Here is a 20,173-nt window from a genome sequence, read left to right on the forward strand (position 1 = left end):
AGTAAAAAAGAGGTGCTTGGCAATAAGGCACATAATTCTGTTGGAATTTGACATTCCCAGAACAGCAACATTGCAGATACGGATTGCCAGTGCATACCTGTAAAGCATCAGCTTTAATATTTCACAAAAGGCAGCAACTTAAACAAAACATTGAAGCATCTCCCATGGATCTGTTCTTCAAAAAGATTTTAAGCCACTGATTTGCAAAAGCAACACAGTTGTTTTAACTGTGAAGAAAGTTAAGTCTTGTTTGAAGTTTGTACTCATTAGCAAAGAGAAATCTAAACCCCCAGGAGGATTAGAATATATATATTTTTTTCAAGGGCAGCATTAACTGTAGTAGAAAATTACTTCATCCCAGAGGATTAACATACACATTTCTGAAGAATGAGAAACTGTAAAGCAATCTTGTTTTAAGAAAGTGCATTTCTCAGCAATGATACTGATGCGTTCCAAAGTGTGTGTAAGTCATCCAGGGCAAAGCAGCAACAATACTTTTCAAAACATCTAAAAATGTTAAGATTGCCACTTGATGAGATAAATGACAATAACTGAAAGAAACTACATAGTTCCAAGGTAAAATAATTTTGAAATTCAGATGTTCTTCTATCAATACATTGCTTATTTAGAATTCCTAAGACTGAACATGTAAGTGCCCTAGACCAATGCAAAAATGAAAAAAAATAATTTCAGGTGCAGTCTGTCTTTAATACTGTAAACACCACTCTGAAACTCCTGAGACTGCTCCAGAAAACCACCTACTCACATCTGCATCCATTAGAAACAGACTGAAAATTCACACCCAATCCAAGTGAGCCACTGACCGAAACTCAGGACCTCTGCACAGAGACACTGGATATACAATCTTCCCAGGAGCTTGTTTTTCTCAGCACACTCTTCATAAAACAAGAAACACACAATGCATTCATTCAAACTGGGCAAACCATGGCATTTCTGTCCTGGGAGGTACAAGGCACAGCATCAGCTCAGTCTATTTCTAGTTACCAAAGCCTCATCACAGCCTTTGGCACTGAAACCTGCCAGATATAATATATAAATGGAGCTGCAGCTGCACGGCCAAACTTCCACCTCGCTCATCATGGGCAAAAGTAACAGCAGTACAGCAAAGCAGGAAAAGCACAAGGGGAGACAACATTTCATAGGACAAATAAGAAGTTAATGGTGGTGGTTTAGCCCTACAAATCTCTGAATTCATGATCAGTTTATTTGTTATTATAAAGGGTGTACTTTTTAGGAAAAGCCTTCTTCTACGGACTTAGTGGAGGAAATGGTGGAACCTAAATGTTGCTCTTGCTGAATCCATTTGCTTTAGGTGGGATAAAATGTTGTTTAAGAGATAATATTTTAAATTTATTTTTATGACTTTTTAGTTAAACCTGAGAATTAAAGAATTTTAAAGCTGTTCTGTCTTAGATTTTCTAGAAACAGAGGCTGCTTCAGGCTCAAGACAAACTGGTCGCCTTAGTAAGCTCAAAAATATCCACATATAGAAAAAATAAATTTGCTTGGAGAGAGTGAATTCTCTTGGAAAGAATCAGATTTATAAGATTACCTATTCACATCTGTTTATCTCTCTGCCACTGAAAAACGAGAAAATACACCTATAAACCAAACAGAAACTACCAAATTGTACCAATAAAGAAAGGTTTTAAGACCAAGATAGAGACTTGTAAAAGGTAGATGAATCAATAAAACTGTGGTTCCTTCATGGAGAATAAAGATCAATAAATGACCCTGTAATAGTCTAGTGATGCCTGTAAAGAATTCTGCTAGCATTCCAGAGCAAATGTGATTACAGTGCTGATTGGTGCTGTGGAACTTTGTCACACACCATGATAAAGCAGTGCTTTTTAAATCTGCAGCCAAAAAAAAAGTTGAGACTTTTGCCTCATTTCTTGCAGTAACGTGTGTTCAGCATCCATGATGAAACACTGGCTAATCACATGTACTGTGCTCTAAAGCACAGTCTCGATCAGAGTTGTACAGCCCAGTGCCCTCCTAAGCTCTGCAAAAAGTTTCAAAGGTTCACTTATTACAAAGTGCTGCATTTAAGCTGCTTGTGTGTTGCAATATGTCATAGGTCATACTTTGATCTTCTGATTTACCATATAAAAATTTGTCATGTTTGTTTACTGCCAGCATGAAATCAACATTCTACATTTGTGATAACTCCCTAAAACTGATAAAGCTGAATTTTGGCAATGATGGACAGCAAACGACTGCCATACTGCTGTTTGCTTACTGTGCTGAGCTGGCAGAAGGGAAACAGAAGCCACTAAGAGAATCTACAGCTTTACTGTTGACAAATCCATTTCATGACTGCACAAAACTACATCTGCCCTTGGCACACGCTCCACTTAAAAACAGAAGAATCATTGTTTTAGTGGACATTACAGAAACATAACTCCCCAAGTGAATCTGATGCACTAGTAACAACCCTTTAACTGCTGTCTAATGATTTCTGCAGACATTAAATGGAGTATTTTGTTACTATTTTCAGCCATCTGTGCTGCTTTTCCTTTCAGCTCAGGTTTGCCAAAACTGTAATATAAATCCCTATCCTTTACACCACCACATACTTCTTGGTATCAATACACCAATTAAACATATCACTGGTGTCACAGGTAGGAGCTGCTGAACTCTCACACTGGCAGAAGCACAACTCAGTGTGTATACAGCTAGAGCCTGATAATTATTAAGCCATCCTCCTGTTCTAATTTAAGGTTTCTCTTAGCCTTACAGAGGGAATCAAGAAAAAAGCTTGCCTGGAATCTGTTATATGCTGATAGGACTAGAAAGGCCATTGCTAAGCTGTTGTTTGACCACACACTTTTGTCACTATGGACAAGTCAAGCACCTACACTGAGGTTTTACTTTTTACATGGAATGCACTTGCAAAGTGAACTTCTTCACTCCCCATACTTCATTACACATCATGGCCCAGCATCTTGGGGCACATGGGCTGGATTCTGCTCTAAGCTGCCTGGGAGACCTCCAGAACCATGCTGACTATGCTCCAGCAGTAACTGAGCATTAAGCCATCAAGACTAGACAAGAGGTAATCCTAATCCACGGTATAAAACCAAAACACAAAGCATATACAATGCAGACATCAGGTTCTTGACACAAAGTATTTTGCTTTCCTGATATGTTTGTAGGGGTCTGTTCAATGATTAATGCGGACATTACTTCAACTTCTCCAGCTCCTGAGAAGGACTGTATCTTTTGGGGGTGGTGTTTGAGTGCACACCTATTTGGTGGTGCTCCTTGTACCAGCTCCAGCAGTACTTTCTCTAATCACCTTTATTCCTTGATTATTACAGTGTATACATCCATTGCCATGAGGTGAGGAGGTGAAAGACACCTCGTATCTTTCGCAAGGATAAAATGTGGTAGCAGCTGGAGCAGCTTTGTTGATCTAGATCACTGTTTTGGCTTCACAAGTTGAGACAGTGTCACAAAAAAAGAGGGAGGAGATGCTTTTTTTGACTGAAAGCATCTTAACCAAACAACAACCTGAGACACACACATGAAAATGCCACAAAACCCTCCAGAATAAATAGGAAATTTACATTTATAATATTTACTATATTTAATCTATTCACGGTAGAGACTACTTTAATTACTAGGATAAAAAGCAAGGGCACAATATGCAATCTGCAACAGTTCCACCAGCAATGATTTTAAAAAGATTTGCAAAATCTTGTAGAGGTTTCTCTTTGGAATCTTGTGGTTGAAATTTATTTTTCTCTATTAATATATAACCTCCTGTCCACTCTTGTTTAACTCAGTGATATGCTACCTTTTCCCTCCCTTCTCTGCATTTTTCCTCAGTTGAGCAAAATGAATAACACATAAAATAAATAAGGGAAAACTTGGAAAGCAAACATCTTTATGCAGATAAGGAGGATTATCCGAAGCAGTGCACACAGATTTATTTGCATACATCATTAGAGAAAGGCTGCTGCAAACTGACAAGTCAAAAGAAGGCTAAAACTCCCAGGTAGGAGCAATGAGACTGACAAATCATTCACTGAAGTAGAGAAGGATTATGCAGAAGGAAAAGACTCATATATGGAAAATAAAGTGATTTGTTCCTCCCTTTTATGCTGTTCCTTTTAAGAATGGCAGCTAAAACCAAAACTAATATATATATTACACACAGTTGAAGGGCAATTCTGAACCATGCAACCATCACACAGAAATGGTGTATTTCATTGCTTTAGTAGGGCTGTATTTGTGAGCTGCAGTGCTGCTGAACAAGCCTGCCATTTTCCCACTGTTCACTGCATAAGTCTATTTTTTTCCCCTGCCTTATGACAATCCGTTTCACCACACAACCTTTGTCACTGAGGGCTTTTCCCAAAGCTAATTTACAATCTGCTTTTTCAATTCCAAGAACTACTTCCAGCATGACACATGGCCTGACAACTGTAAATGCACGTCAAAGTGGCATAAAAGTTCTAATCTTTCAGCTGACGTACAGCAACCAACTGCAGCTGCGCTCCCAGTCTACCATGATGCAAAATGAAGTAAGCTTACTTAGGGACCAGCAGTTTTTATTTGCACTGCAGCAAGATGGGGATGTTCCTGCAGCTGGTTGATGCACCTCAGCCAAAGCAGCAGCAATTTTCCACCAGAAGGCTCTGTTTTATTAGACTTAGCTCAGCAGCTCTCCTTGGTCTATGCTCCCAAAGCTCTATTCAGTCCCATCTCTGTATAACAATGAAGTTTAAACAGAGTGAGTTCTGTAACTAATAAAGCAAATACTATCCAACAGGAAGTAAGGAACAATTTATAGTAAGTGAAATGACGACCCTGGAGAAGGAAGAAGGCTGGGGAGGAAGGTATGTGCCAAAAAGGAGGTAGACAACTGGGTTCAAAAATTTTCAAGTACGTCAGGAAAGCAAGTATGTCTATTAAGTGACATGGTCAAAATTTGTAGGGTCATCAAATATTACTCCAGGAAATCAAGATAAAGATCCATGCCTTGTAGAAATTTTTACTCAATACGAAAATGTCAGACTAAAGCAATATTTTTAGGTTCAAACAGACTGTGATCTATGTAACACTCAGCTGTCGGCTTGCAGGGGCACATTAAAAAGTAATTTCACACAGTATTCCAATGCCTATGCTAGTATCATTGACAAAAAAGACATTTTGGGGCACCTAGCACTAAATAAATTGAAATGCCGACACATACTTAATAGCCAATGTCAACTCCTCTCAGGCTGTGGTCCAGCTGAGTCTGGTCAGCATGGGAGGAAAATCTGAGTGCTGCAAAAAAGTTCTAATGATTTAATATGTAGCTTCACTTACTTCAAGTTAGCCCTGGCAGAATTCTTACTCAGAAGTACTGGGAACCACTTCCCTGCTGTTATCTTTATATCCTGAGAAGTCATGGCCCTGAGGATGTCCCCACCCATCTGCTCTGGCTGAGGTTTTTCTCCATAGCAGTGCAGCCAACCATGGACTCTCCCTCTGCCATGAGCTCCTTGTAAGGGACTGTTCCTCTGGTCTGGGGGCTGCCTAGATGTCTACATTGGGAAACCAACCCCATGTTGGAACTGCTCATACTAGCACGACTGCTCTTTGGAAACCTTTGACTAAGCTTCAGTTGCATCATTTAGAAGCTGAGGGATGATATTTCACAGCTTTAAAAATCAGCTGCTTTCATTTGATGCGCATTTTATCCTGTTACTGACTATGCCTGTCATTCAAAAAAAGCAGTCATGCCTCTTCCTGCATTTTCTCTTCCCCTCTCTGCTCCTGCTGACATCAAAATCTGTACAGCTTTTTGGTGAAGTGACTTGGAAAGTGGCCAAGCTTTGCACCATCACTCTGGTACCTGCCTGGAAAAAAACTGCTTCCTAGCCAGCCTGATTCCCTTTCCCAAGTACCACACCAATTACTTACACATACATAAGGGACCAGGCAGCACTGTCATTTCCTCGAGGCAGTGCCAACTTCAGTTTTTTCTTCAATGACAGACCGATGGTTGCAGTCTATACCCATTAAATTCTTCTTTGGCTTGAAACAGATACGCTGCATTTTCTCCCCTGAACCGTTGAGTGACTTGGCTTAATCCGACATCACAGGCGTGTCTCAGTGAGGCGCCTAATTGATGTCCCTGAAGTGCTTGAGTTTGTGCTCAAGAGCCAACAAAATTCTTCGCAATACCCCAGTATCAAACACACTAAACAAGATCTCAATTTTAATTGTGTTCAAACTGCAAGAAAAAAAGGAGTGTGCCAAAGTAACAGTTCTAAGCTATTGAGAAAGCAATTAAAGCAACAGGCACACTACAAAATAAGTTGCTTCTACTACACCAAAGATGCTTCTTTAGGAAATGTTCAGCAGTTCTATACAAAGCATAACCAGCACGTTTTGCAAACCTCAGTAAAGAAATCAAGATTTGTGCCCCTGGTGACAGCTGTTTGTTTGACAGTGGCAAGAATCATTCCATTTTCCAGTTTACTGGGTACGTCTTTTCATGAAGTATATCTATTAGAACAGCAAGCACTATCTTCTGTGTCTGTCTTACCTGAGGAACAGTACATGGAAAGCACTAGTGTACAACATTAGATCCTTGCTGTGCATTTTTGTAGGAGTTTCTTCAGATTGCTACAAGCCATTAACTTTTCACTTCAGGTAAGGAATGAACGACTTTTCCAACAAAGGAAATCAGCTGTGTTACCAGTGGCAACTCCACTTTTTAATACATGTACCAACCCCCTGTGCATGCACTTGTTATTTATTCTTTTTAAAAAATCAATTCTGGTATGAAATAAGAAAGGTTCCCTTTGGCTTCACCTTGAGCTGATAATGAACAAACCCTCAGTGAAGCCTGCTCCCAAGGAAGTCTTCCTTAATAGCACTGATTAAAAATAAAATGAAGTTTCTTCCTAGGAAGCAAGATGTATTGCTTCCTGCTTTCCTGTACCAGGGTATCTTGTAATTGGACTGGTGCTAATTGGACACTTCAGCCAAACAATTTAATTTATAAAAAAAAAAAAGTAAATTCAATTTCCCTTGGTTTCTGAGAGAGCTACTGTCATTGACCAACACCAATATGCGGAACTGTGAAAACAACACAAGACCTTAATTACACAAGGGGAAAAACACACAAAAACCCTGATGGAGTCTTTCTCATTTCATTTATGTACCAAATCAACATATATCTTTCAAGCAGAGACACAAAACTGATTCTAAAGAATCTGCTCTGATTTAACAATTCTTGTACAAATGGTAGGATGGGTAGAATAGGTACAACTACCACAGGTTGAAAACTGTCTCTGCAACACTGATGTGATTTTGTATCTATGTCAAATCATCAACTATAAAACTGGGTACATTTTTTTGCCTGACATCAGGGCATATAATTTACAAAGGAGATGGTAAAAGCTGACATTTTCAGTACAGCAGCCTAGAGGAAATAGAAACAGAATTAAAAAGTAGGTTATTTCTTAGGCAGACACTAATTGGCAAAGACTTGCACCTCTCTGTTTTTTCTTTCTACATAATGTTGGTCAAATGCCCATAAATAATACCAGGGAGCTGAAAATCTTGAAAAATTGAGGGAATACCACAGCAACTATTTTTCCTTTCCCACCCTGCTTCATTCTATCCATTAATTCATCCTTTACCCTTGTGCCCTTAAGTCTTCCCTTCCTTTCATCATTTCTCCTATTAACAGAGCTTCCTTCTCTCCAAAAGCAGCAGCTGTGAACTACTTCCTTTTAATGTCTCATTTCCAAAATGAACTTCCTCCATGAAGCAGGCACATACCAGTCTGTCTCAGCAGAATATGTAAGAGCCTTGGAGAGGTGCTGGAGAACAAAGGAGAGCCAGGGGAGACTCTGCCTTGCATCTTCTAATGCCGCCTCTCCCTTTGTACTTTCTGTATGGCAAAATCACTAAAAAGGATACACTGAAAAACTGCATCCTACTACTTCCTTTCCTTAATTTCACATATTGGCATTCATAATTATATTTGGTTTATGTATTTTAGGACAGATTTTATTTCATGTTAATAGGATGACAGCCTTTTATTTTCTACAGAATACTTCTAATATTTTTGCAGCAGCAATATATAGCTGCAGAATGCCTCAATGTATTTTACTAAACTTCATTCATACTTCCTTAATATTCTGCAGGCAGAAACTCAAATTCAGCAAACTGCTGATGGGCTGCATTTCTGAATACTCTCTTGCCTCAAATACTAGCTCAGTAAACTTTAAAAAAATCGTAATTGGAAGCCCCAAGAGATCAGAGAGACCGCTATTCTAATCTGTTATGGAAGTCAGATTCAGGAGAGATTTCTAATTCTAGCAGTATATAATTCACAAGACCAGAAAGTGACTCTTTTCTTCTTTTCCCCCTATAGAATAAAATACAGAACTGCTAACATTTTAAAGCAAAGTTAAAAATGCAAAACCAAAGCCACAAAAGATGACTTGACATTGATATGCTGAATTACACAGGGTTTACAGCACGTTTTGTATTTTTAGACTTTCTGTCATATAAATACAGTTTAGTTCCAATCAATCTTGTCTGTATAAATGTGAAAGAAACAGCTCCCACAGTGAACCTCTGGATTCCACATTAATCATTGCTCTGAAAGACCCTTTAATTACAGCAAGAATGAAATATACCAGATTATTTCTCCAAAATTGTACTGCAGTCTATGCAGGATTTTCTGCTATGTTCTGTCTTTGTATGAGACCCCTTGCTCCATTTAGGGAAGTTCTGCCTGCAAAACAAGATACAAATACAGATTTCTGCTATTCATACTGGCTACATTCAATTCTCAACTCCATCAAAATGGTTTGCAGGAGAAAATGACAGAAATATGATAATGTTCAAATATTTGCACAAGAAAGAATTTTAAGATTTCCTCCATTTTCCTTCCTCTGTATGTTCAATTCATTATCTTACAACCCAGGATGAAAAAGCCAACTGGGCTACCCTCAGCTATGACTGAAGCTTGAACACATCATAGTTTCCCAAAAAGTTTAATCAGTGAGTGATACCAGACCTGCAGGCACTGCTGAAAAGTTTACACAACAATGGATCAAGGGAGAACTAGGCACAAAGGGCCTTTAGCAATATACTTTGAGTGGAATAAAGGAAAATAATCCACTGCATCAGGTATATTAGTTATTTCTGTTGTTCACCTTTGTATTTGGAAAATACCCTGCCCAGCCTTTTTTTATTGCTTAATTAAAAAGAAAGCCATAAGTAATCTAAAATTATAGAAAGTGAGTATTAATTAGGGCAACTATGAACTTCTACTTTATTAAATAATTTTGTAGTAACTGAATTTCTTTACCATTATGAGTAATGTGTAGCACCAAACTTACAGGTGGTACCTCTTTTCTTTTAATTCTGATATTCAAGCTATTATTTTTGCTAGCATAAATGTAACATAAACTAATACAAAAAATGTCATACTAAAAACAGAGTAAGTCTATTTCTTACAAATCAACTGTTCTTTGAGTGAACTTTTCTCTAGCAGCAAACATACACTATCAAAGAAAGAAATATTTTTATACACTGGTCTTTTTAGGAAGAGAAATTGCTGTGCTTGTGAATTTTTTTAAAAGTACAGATAATTACTGAATACTGTCCTATTTAGTATCGGTATAATCCCATTAAATGAAACTTTACTGATTTCTCACTTTACCTAAACAGACATGTCCAATTAATTTGTTGTCATGCAGAAAATTAAAAAAAAATCAAAAAATCTGCATCAGGTTGAGTTTTACCTCACCCACATTGTCCAGTAACTATCAGACTGAGTCTTCCTCTCATGCTCCTTCTCTGCCTAATACCTCAGTCCTCACAGATGCCTTTGTGGACTGAAAAGTGAAGTACTTATACAGCCCTGATTGGCAGCATGCTGTTAAACAAGCAGCTTCATTTGTTCAGGGCGTTTGGGTTGGATTGCTCAGCTGTAATGATCTCCTTGATGTAACAATGTGGTTCTTAAAAATCACAATTCACTGCCAGAGCAGTTCTGCGATACCAACACAATGATGACTACTGTGAAGAGTTCTCCATCAATTTACAATCAGAAATGATCACAGGTTTCACTGTAGGCAACTTAAAATGCCACACCAGATCTCTGAACTTGTTTCCAGTCAATTCTGAAGCATATTTTGCTTCACATTATAGCTCTATTATTAGGAGTTTTCTCAGATACCAAGGGTTACTATTACTCTATTGCTGAAACAGCATTTCTCAGATACCAAGGGTTACTATTACTCTATTGCTGAAACAGCATGTGTGTATTAATTTGGCTATGATGCATTCTAATTTTATTCATCATAGTAAAAAGAATGGGGTAAACCAGATGGCTTCACTGAAAACTGTTTATTTCTGGGCATACTCTACATAGCAGAACACCACTGTTACTACCTGTAGAGCGAAACTGAGATCCAGACATAGTAGACATAGACCTAACAATCTATGAAGTGAAGCACAAAAGCTCTTGCTGTACTCCAAAACCAAATGCACACACAAACAATAACCAACTGCAAGAGATAAAAGTATTTTTGTGGAGAAACTGACCCTCCTTCACTGGGCATATATGAGATGGCAGCAGGTAATGCAACATCAATATGTGTGGTGATATAACCGTAGGCGGCTTGAACACCTATTAAAAACCTATTAAAAACTTCACAAGCTATAGCTCAAATTACCAATTTTGATTTTGGTTTTGATGGATGCCAGATAACATCAAGGAACAAGAGGCTGGTGGAGGAAAACAGAGTTCTCCCCATTCTTCAATGCATTTGGCACCCAAAAAGTGTTGCAACAGTCTGGCCATCAACAGGAGTATCTGCCTGTGTGGACATTACCTGTGTGACAGCACAGGAGACAATATATACAAAAAAATTCTCTTTTACATGCATTATCACAAAGCCAGCAATCATTTGTCAGTATTCTCATAAAGAACTATATATAACTTGTGCCACCTTCCTTATTCTACATCAAAGCTTTCTGAAGAAGTAGCTAACCTTGTGTACTGGAACAAACAGTTATATATGAGGAACAATATTTTTCTTCATTCTAGTCAGGCAAAAATAAACTAAAAAGGATCATTCAGGGAATTGCCTAATGTGGAAGAGGCACCCTTCAACTTTCACCCTTCACCATTTTTAGAAAACAAAAGCATTGCTGTGATTACTTTCCTCTCATGGTAAGAATGACACACACTTTTCTTCACTTTTCCCTTTATGTATTTATTTTGGAAGTTGACTTTTCATTCTCAGTTTAGCCTACAACTGCTTCCTAAGTGATAAATTACGTGCTACAGGGAAAGGAGCTTTATGTTAAGACCAAAATTCTCAGCCAGTTTTGCCCTTCCCTGCTGGGCTGTATTTACAGCCACACCTTACATTACTGAGTCTTGAGCAAGCACAAAGTGCTGATTCAGAGCTCCTCACCTGCAGTGAGACAGCCTGCTACACCCACGTTAAACAGGGAGAGGTGGCCATGTGAGATAGAGCAGGGTAGCAGCAAACCTCTGTTACAATTCTTGTTATGGCTTTAGCAATTAACTTTTGCTTTAATTTAAAAGACGAGACATTAAAAAGCCGAAAGCTCTTCCCTCACCTGCAAGAAAAGACATTCAAATCATATGTAGTGTTATCACTCACTTGAATCAACCATAATGCTCCAACATGTCCTTCCCTAACTGAAATATCATTTATGCTACACAATTTATAACTAAGTGTTAACAATTATACAGCTTTAAGGAAAATGTGAGCAAGGTTAAAAAAGAAGAGATGAAATTCTGACACCACTTCCTGGTAACATTGATAAAATGCTGCAACTTCCAGTGACATCAGACTTCCATTTCAATAACAAATTGTAAAGGAATGACTGATGATTCCTGCTTCTTCATCAGCTTAAAAGATTCTGGAACATGCATGGAGGATGCAATCAGGGGTTTCTGTGATGGAGTAAGTGAAAATGACAGAAACTGCTGTAAGTCCCTCTGGCAAAAAAGACAGGAAACAGCCACATGTATCCTCTGGAGGTAGGCATGGGAGTACAAGTGATACTGAAACAGATTTATTTTCTTAGTTGAGAGAACTATCTGAAATAACTGGAAAGTTTTGTCCTTTAAGAGACAACTTGTTTAAAGATGACTGAAATGTATGCTACAGATTCTCTAATGAATAGAGGAATGATGGTGGGCTATGGATTTTTTAATGACTATCACATCTCTTTAAACATCAAAGACTGATAAATGATCTTTCTCTTTTAATACCTTGCCATACATGCATTTGTAGTGGGCGCCTAAGGAAGACGCTTATGTGGAGGGGGGATCTTGGAGCTTCCAGGCAATCAGCATCTCTAGAAGTTGGCTAAATATGGCATCACCCACAGACAGCTCTGTGAAGTGCTTTAATGCCCAGGATCTCTGGACAAGGAGCCAACATGTCCTGTGCATGCTTGGGATATTCCCAGCAGCAGCCAGGTGACCTTGCCTTTTACAAGCAGCAGAGGAAAGACTAACACTGAGCCCCAGGGAGGAAGGGAAGAAGCCACTGTAGGCCACAAGTCACAACACCAAACAAGGAACATTTTTTGAGCATGGATAGAGAAGCAAAATGGAAAAAAAAAAGCAAACTGCTTCAGCAATTGAGCAGAGTCCAAATGTCAGACACTCAGCAGGAGTGAGCAGGAGAGAATTGTTCCTCAACTACAATAAATGGCTAAAACTGAATAAAAATGGAAATATCACAGGACAAAAATGAAAGCAGAATGAAAGGAGGAGCTCTCCTGCCCCTGAATCCTAGATCCAGGTCAAGGCATGTAAGAGGAACTCTGATGCCCATCACAAAGGTTTTATTTTGCATAAACTGCAGCTATTCATTATTTTAGTTACCAACAGAATATTTTTGAGGAATATTTCCCACGGTTGATTGCACTTTTAATGTGCATATAAAAGCCTATCTAGAATGCCAAGTTTTGCAATGACCAAACCAAACTTTTTATGTAAAAAAATAGTCATCTAAAATACTCACTGCTCTGCTAACATCCTCCTACGAATATCCACATGCCCCATACAACATATTGATGAAAAAGCCTCAAGCTTGGAATGAAACAACATTGATGGGAGAAGATAAATGGAGAAAGACGTCCTCTTCCTTTTTCCCTTCACCACTTTAAATGTACACACTTCAGCCTTTTGGCTTTGTTTTATTATATTGTGCAGGGGATTGGAATCCTTTAAGTATCTGTATGTGCATGTGAGAGTGTAAACTCACGATAAAATTTAGCAGCTACACAAAAAAGTTGATAGGAATTCTTTTAAACTACTGAACTATTCCTCAGCTTCTACTGTTTCCATTTGTCATTCCTTAAAGTTCAATAAATCCAATAGCAAACCATTAAGCAATCCTGTATCGGCTTCAATAACCAACATTTGATTAATGATGAGAAGAATGACACGGGGTAGTATTACGAAGACCCATGCAGTGCAATGTATTTTCTTCATTGTACTGGAAAAAAATATTGCCTTACTGAGAGCAGTACTGTCTGGCAATGGCAGACCCTGCAGTGGAAATTCGAGGATGCCATAACTGCATTTGTGACCTGTGTGAAGGCTGCTTGGATCTGCTGTTTTTTATCTCCCCCATGTGGTTAAGCAAGTTAGTAAGTCCGCCTTACAGAAGCGGCTTCCTTCTTCTCCAGAACTTCTTCCTGTCAGCTGAAAAGGCCAGTGGTGGTCTATGAAAACTTGAAGCCTGAACAAAAATTCCTTATGGCAGTAGAAAGAACAGAACATTCTCAGTCTCAACAGTAACTAGTTATTCCAAGTATTCCCATATAACCCCTAAATTTACCTCTTAACTCCCTTTCCAGTATACAAATGACAGAGTTACAACTTGAAATAGTACCCATGTTTGACAGTTTATAAGTGGGCTTAATCACCTCAGTACGGATTTACCAATAATTTATAATCCAATTTGTCTTTGAAATAACTAATATTTCAAGCACCTGACATCAGAGGTATCTCAATTAGTATAATCTCATTGCAATTAATAGCCTCAAACTATTCAATTGCCATCTATCACTGCTTCTCAAACAGCAGTGATTACAGACAGTTACCTTCCATTTTTCTTTAATGAGTCCTGTAAATAAGCAGATAGCCTTCACCCTTTTATTACGTGTTACATGTATGTTTAAATAGTGGTGGAAAATGTATGGAAAAAGAGGAGGAAATCTTTACTGTTATTTTATCTATGCTCTAGATCTGTTATAAACATTAATGTGGCTGCAGAGCAGTTTAGACAGGGTATAAATGACTGTCCTCCACTTTGCTCTTTTCTTCAATCATTAAAGTTTACTTAATATTCATGAAAAACACTTTGTATCCCTGGAAGCTAAAAGCTTCTCTTTATTCACAGAACAATTACACCTCTGGCTGTATCATAAATTACCTACATTGTCAGGACAACATACTTATAACCTTATCTGGAGGACCAATCCTAGATATGAGAAAAAAGATTTGTTTTCAAGCCTAATAATTAATAAAAATGCTGTGGTGTTTATTTAAGTCATAAAGAGTGCTCTTTATTTATGGCTGTTAAGTATTACCAGGATGACCAGAAAATCTTTCAAAGTCAGTGAAAAATTTGAAATAGGGAATTCTCTCTGATGTTTGTGCTTACTGCTCACATACACTGAATTTCCCAAGAGATATATATGCAATTTGGTGATTGATCTTCCCAAAGAAAGGTCTAGCTGGAGGCAGCTGGCTTGAGCTGGGAAAAAGCAGTCACCAAACAGGCATCTTTCTCATTATGACAGGCAAGGGTGGCACTGAAGGTGATATTAAAACACTTTTCTTGCTTTGTCAAAGCTTCTCTGCAACTGTGATGAAACATGCACAGCTTTCCACAAACTGAAGTTCAAGAGAACACCTTAACTTCTACTTCCAAGGGGGGGGGGGGGGGGGGGGGGGAAGAAAAAAAAAAAAAGAAAGAAAAAAAAAAAGGCAGAATTTTGTAGACACAACTTAGGAACTACAACCTCTGCCTCTGGTGCAACCTTATGGATACACTGCTGTTTTATGCCCACAACTTTATTTTTCATTTCTTATAGCAAGTGATGATGCTACAACAGCTAAGACTAAGGAGTTGTTTTAGTCAAATTTCTGTTCTAACTCTGCAAAGGTTTTCAGAAAAAATCATGATGTGGGGATGTTGATTGAAATGCTAGTGTTTATCTATTCACAAAGCTGTAATTTCTCCCATGAAGCATGTGAAAGATTCTTCCTATATCCAGTAGGGCATACAGTGGACGCCCATAAATTAAAACACCTTTTGTTTTAAAAAAGATTTGAAATAAAAAAAAATGCTTAAAACTAATTTCTTAAATTAGTTTAAATTTTAATATAAATTCTAATAGTTTAAAATTCTAATTTGCTTAAAAACTAATGCTAGAACAAATACACCTAACATCTGAAAGCTGCTAGGGATTGAAATCTATCCTAAGTTCTTGTTATATGTCACTTTCTTCATGAAAAATAAACTGTAGCATATATACCACAGAGCAGTCACATGATTACTTTAAAAAGAGAAGAAATGAAATTACAGGTTTGACATACCCTGATCAAATTAAACACTGCTTTTCTGCATCATTTACAGACACAGAATCTGCTTTTTAAACAATACTGATATTTGGGAATTGCTTATAGAACAACAAAACTATGTAACATTATTTCTGCTGCAGCTCCCTAGCTCCATGTGTAGCTATACAATAATGTTATCCTTCATTTGTCGCAGCCCTTGTAAAGTTTCTTTGTTACTGGAGCACAGGTATAGAACAAAACCAAAAATAAAGTCCTGAAGATACCACTGTTAAGAGCAGCTTTTAGTTCTTTAAGCTGAATGAGTCAGTGATGATGCCTGTTGATACGGCAGTGGAAAGGGGCACTGGCACTAGCAAACCAGGATAGCTTTGCAGTGATTTCCAGCCTTCAGCCTTAAGGAAACCTGAGTTTGAACATCAGTGGTCAAGCAGCACCAAAGCAAACAACCTCAGGAGTGCTCTCAGTGCTCAGAAGCTGAGTAACAGCTGCCCTCGTGTTTGTCCTTCTGTGCCTCAGATACACACAGGAAAGACTGACCCAGTTCTCAACCAGCTGTGTGTCCCATTTGTCCTGGTTTAGGGACTTTTTCTTTCCTCCCTTCATTTTCAAAACCAGTTTTAAAGGTGCAGAACTTAATATCCAGCACAAACAGAAGAGATGATTTGGGATACAAGCATAAAGTTACACTAGGACACCACTGAACTTGGGCTTCATGTCCCCCACACCATGCATGGAATGTGCCATGCACAAACAGGGAGGTGGTAAGTCACTTTTTAATATTATTATATTGTGCTTTTCTCCTACATCAGTTTTACAGTTTATCTCTAGAGCTAGAGCTAGAGTTGTAAGTGCATAACTTAAAAGCTGTGCAGTATAATAAAGAAAAATGACACTTACCTGACTTTCCAAGATTGGGTCTACAAGAATTCAGAGTCTGACTACTATGCTAAATATCAGGATGACATAGGACAGCAAAGAGTCAGTCTTTAGAAAACGAAGAATGTCACGTAGCCTAAAAAAGATTACTGAAGGTTTTTGCTTCTCTAAAGGAAAAAACCAGGCTATAATAATTTTTCTGATAAGACAATCATTTAGGTTTGCGTTCCAATGAAACATAAAATGTTACTGCCACTTTCTGTCACCCTATATACCATTTCTATATTCCTTCTAAAAAGATCCACTAATTTTCCTAAATGTTTTTTTCAAAATGTGATTTCTCTGTTGATAAATAAAAATACTTCCAATACATACACTACTTTGTAAATCTATTTAAACCATGTCAGGGGCAGAAACTTGGAGGAATTTCATAGCCAGATACAGAAAATTACTGTGAACAACCAAACAAATTTTTTCTAAAACTACAGAAAATTTGCTGCAGCTTTAAAACACTGTTTAAGTGTCCAACGAAGCTCAAATAACAAGAAAAAACAGCCCCTGGATTTAAAGAATTCTCCAGTCCTGAATATGTCTTGACACAGCATGGTAAGTAAAATTAATGAGAGCCTGACTTACAAAGGGCAGCACAGAATGAAACCCCCAAAAACCTAAACTACAACAAAACCCAAAAATAACCCAACTCTAGCAAAAGCATAAAACCCAGAAAAAGTCTGTCAAATTCCAGAAGAATTAATTTCAATGTGCCAAATTTAAACATAAAATTTTGTTTACAAAGTATCACTTGCCCCTTACATACACACAGTACAAAGAGACATACTGACAAATTGATATATGAAATAACAGCAAACACTTTAAGATCCTCTCAGTGCAATGAAAGCTAAACTGGTGGGAAAAAAGGTAGGTTCAATTTTCTGCAGAGGCATAATATACTTGCAATAATCAGTCCAGACAGATACCTAATGCTCAATGGTACATCCTTTGATATGGAGTACAGAAACCTCAGGGACAGAACATTGTATGGAGGCAAAATTCAGGCCCCTTTTGACTAAGGTCAACTGAAAACCATCTTTACATGTGAGATCAATTGGAGAATGAATAACATTTCCAGCCCGACACAATCTGTGCAATGGTAATTGTAAGATACTGTTCATTCATTCATTCTTCTAACACTACGGTTTACAGTGCTTTAATTTCCTTATTCACTATATCTCAAATGAACTTTGAGTCCAAATGACTGGAAACTCTCTAACGCAAAGCTGAAAATCTAAAAGGCATTTCCTAACTGAAAAATATATTCATGGCGCCCCACACCAAAAAGCATTTTCATATTAAGTGAGCAGTAAATCAACTTTGTTATATGTACAACTAAAGAATTACCTGTTTAAAGAAAAGGGAGAATCCAAGACAACAGGTAAAGATAAAAAGCAAAAATTATATTCAGCATGACTGAAGGATGTTGCAGAACCAGAGTTAAGAGGCCATTTTCCAAAAATTTTTCTCTAGACTATCTTATAACCTTTGCAAGTTTCTTGGATATCCAAAAAAGAATAAGCATAAATACACACTGCTTTCTCAGTTACAGGGCAAAGGGACTGCCCTATTTTACCCTTGCTAAGTTTCATTAGTGCTACTAAAATGTTTTCTTCAATCTCAGGACAGACCTTTTTTCCGGTGTCATGTTCTTCTAGCCATGACATTTCTCTCCATGCATCCTCTTTTTTCACTAAATGGTGACTACCATTTAGTGTAAGTTACTGCAAAAATACAGTAAAAATACCTCCTGATACACATACAGATCAACCTATAGTTGATCTGAAGTTGTGCCATGGAAGCACTGTCCTTACATGTGGGTTTCAATCTTCCAAATGAAAAGACTATGCCAACAAGTATTTGTCCTACAGGTAAAAAAATCCTCACATTGTTAATTAAGAAGAATGTTACAATAACACCTCTTTGTGCCTTCTAGTTAAGTGATCAAAGACAGCTTTGAAAGAAATTTGTTCCCATGAGAAAGGGTTATGCAGCAAACATGTAACTCTCTCTTAAAATGCTTTTGAAAATTCTGGGGAGAAGAATGCATGACATGCCTTAGCCACTCTCTTCTAAAAGACTTCTGATGAAAAGAAAGTCTGAGTTTAGCTGATGGTTAATGCAATCAAATAGTAGCACTAATAAATCGTAAAGATACCAAGCCCACAAAATACTGAAAACAATCAAAACTCCCTAATACATGTTTTAGATAGAAAAAACATCTGAATCTTCCCTAGCATCCCTAAAAAAATATATATATATAAAAAAAAAAAAAATCATGAAATCACTAAGCACAGTAGGATTATTACATAGTTTGGACTTATGGTTCTAGGTCTCAAGGAGGCTGCAAGAAAGAACTGCCATGAGGGGGAATTTCCTTTATTCCTCTGGGGTGGTCCCTGTGGGAACAAGTTCATCACACAGGGAGTCAAGAAACGGCACTGCACATGCAAAATACAATGTGGTACTAATGTTCTCTTCATCCTTCCTACCTGTGCATGGTACAGGTCCTCAGCATCCCATGCCTGAGCCCTGGGATACAGAGACACTCACTGGCTCTAACTATGGAGTAACTACTTGCTCCCTATTCCCTCTAGAGAAGTGCTGGAGAGAGCAGGAGTGGGACCACGTGAGGAATGCAACCTTCTGTAGGGTGGGGAAGCAGGAAAGCTGTCAAGGTGGGGGGAGCAGTCCCCTGAATTGCGTAGTCACTGCTTTGTATTTTTGGTATCATTCACTGTCATATGCAGTTGGAATTGCTTTGCTGCCTATCTTGTACCTCCTGATACATAACTGGAAGTGTCTAGCATTTTATTTCAGTTAGTAACAAATTCTAGAAACCAGCCAAAATACATGTGTTGATATCTACATCACGAGAGGACACTCTGCTAACAAGCACAGACTAAATATTCCTAGAAACCACAAGTTTAGAGGAAATTCTTATTCTAAACATATAGTATCACAATCCAAACAAATCTTTGAAAAGTGGTATTTCCATTCCTGCCTCCCAATATTTCCTGTTGCTTCCACAATCAGATGAACAACAATAGTGACTTTTAAAACAGGCTAATAGCTCAGAAGTCTGAATCACACATAAAGCTCATCTAAAAATGAAAAAAACCCATGTTTCTATAAGTGGCCTAGTATATCAACGCAGTACAGCACAGATTCTTATTAAGGTGTGATTTTTATCTCAATGGGATATTGGAAGCAGCATTTCAACATCATTTGAGTCACAGTGCCCTGATTGTGATAACAGAGAGCAGGAAAAATAATGCAAGAAATGTCATCAGCTCCTTCTCTTCTCTTGGGGTTTTTGGCTCTTGTTATGTTACTCGATCCAAAACTAATACAAATGTGACCCAGAGACAGACTGGCAGAACAACTACTTGGATGAGAGCTTCCTATTTCAGAACTTAAAGTCCTGCCTCTTACAGAAATTTCCTTTTGACCCTAAGTTGCTCTTCTGGCTTTTTTTTTTTTTTTAACACTTCTTCTATTAAAACATGGATTCAAGAAACATTAAGGTTCAAAATTAGGATTTAAAATCATCTAAATCATTTAAAATGGAAGTGGATGAGCACATACAGAGAGCACCTAAAAGAAAGGAGA

General features: G+C 37.9%; 1 protein-coding gene and 1 long non-coding RNA gene across 3 annotated transcripts in view; both read right to left on the minus strand.

Moving 5' to 3' along the window:
- LYRM4 (LYR motif containing 4) overlaps positions 1–20,173 on the minus strand; it is an 85,658-nt gene that overhangs the window by 26,951 nt on the left and 38,534 nt on the right. The window lies entirely within an intron of this gene.
- On the minus strand, positions 6,775–13,895 carry LOC147655698 (uncharacterized). The gene is made up of 2 exons (XR_015290193.1): positions 10,288–13,895; positions 6,775–10,242 (listed from the first exon to the last, which is right to left on the minus strand). It is a non-coding gene; the product is annotated as an uncharacterized LOC147655698 (long non-coding RNA).

Source organism: Cyanistes caeruleus, chromosome 1 (assembly GCF_971803275.1).
Source record: "Cyanistes caeruleus chromosome 1, bCyaCae1.hap1.1, whole genome shotgun sequence".
NCBI lineage: Eukaryota > Metazoa > Chordata > Aves > Passeriformes > Paridae > Cyanistes > Cyanistes caeruleus.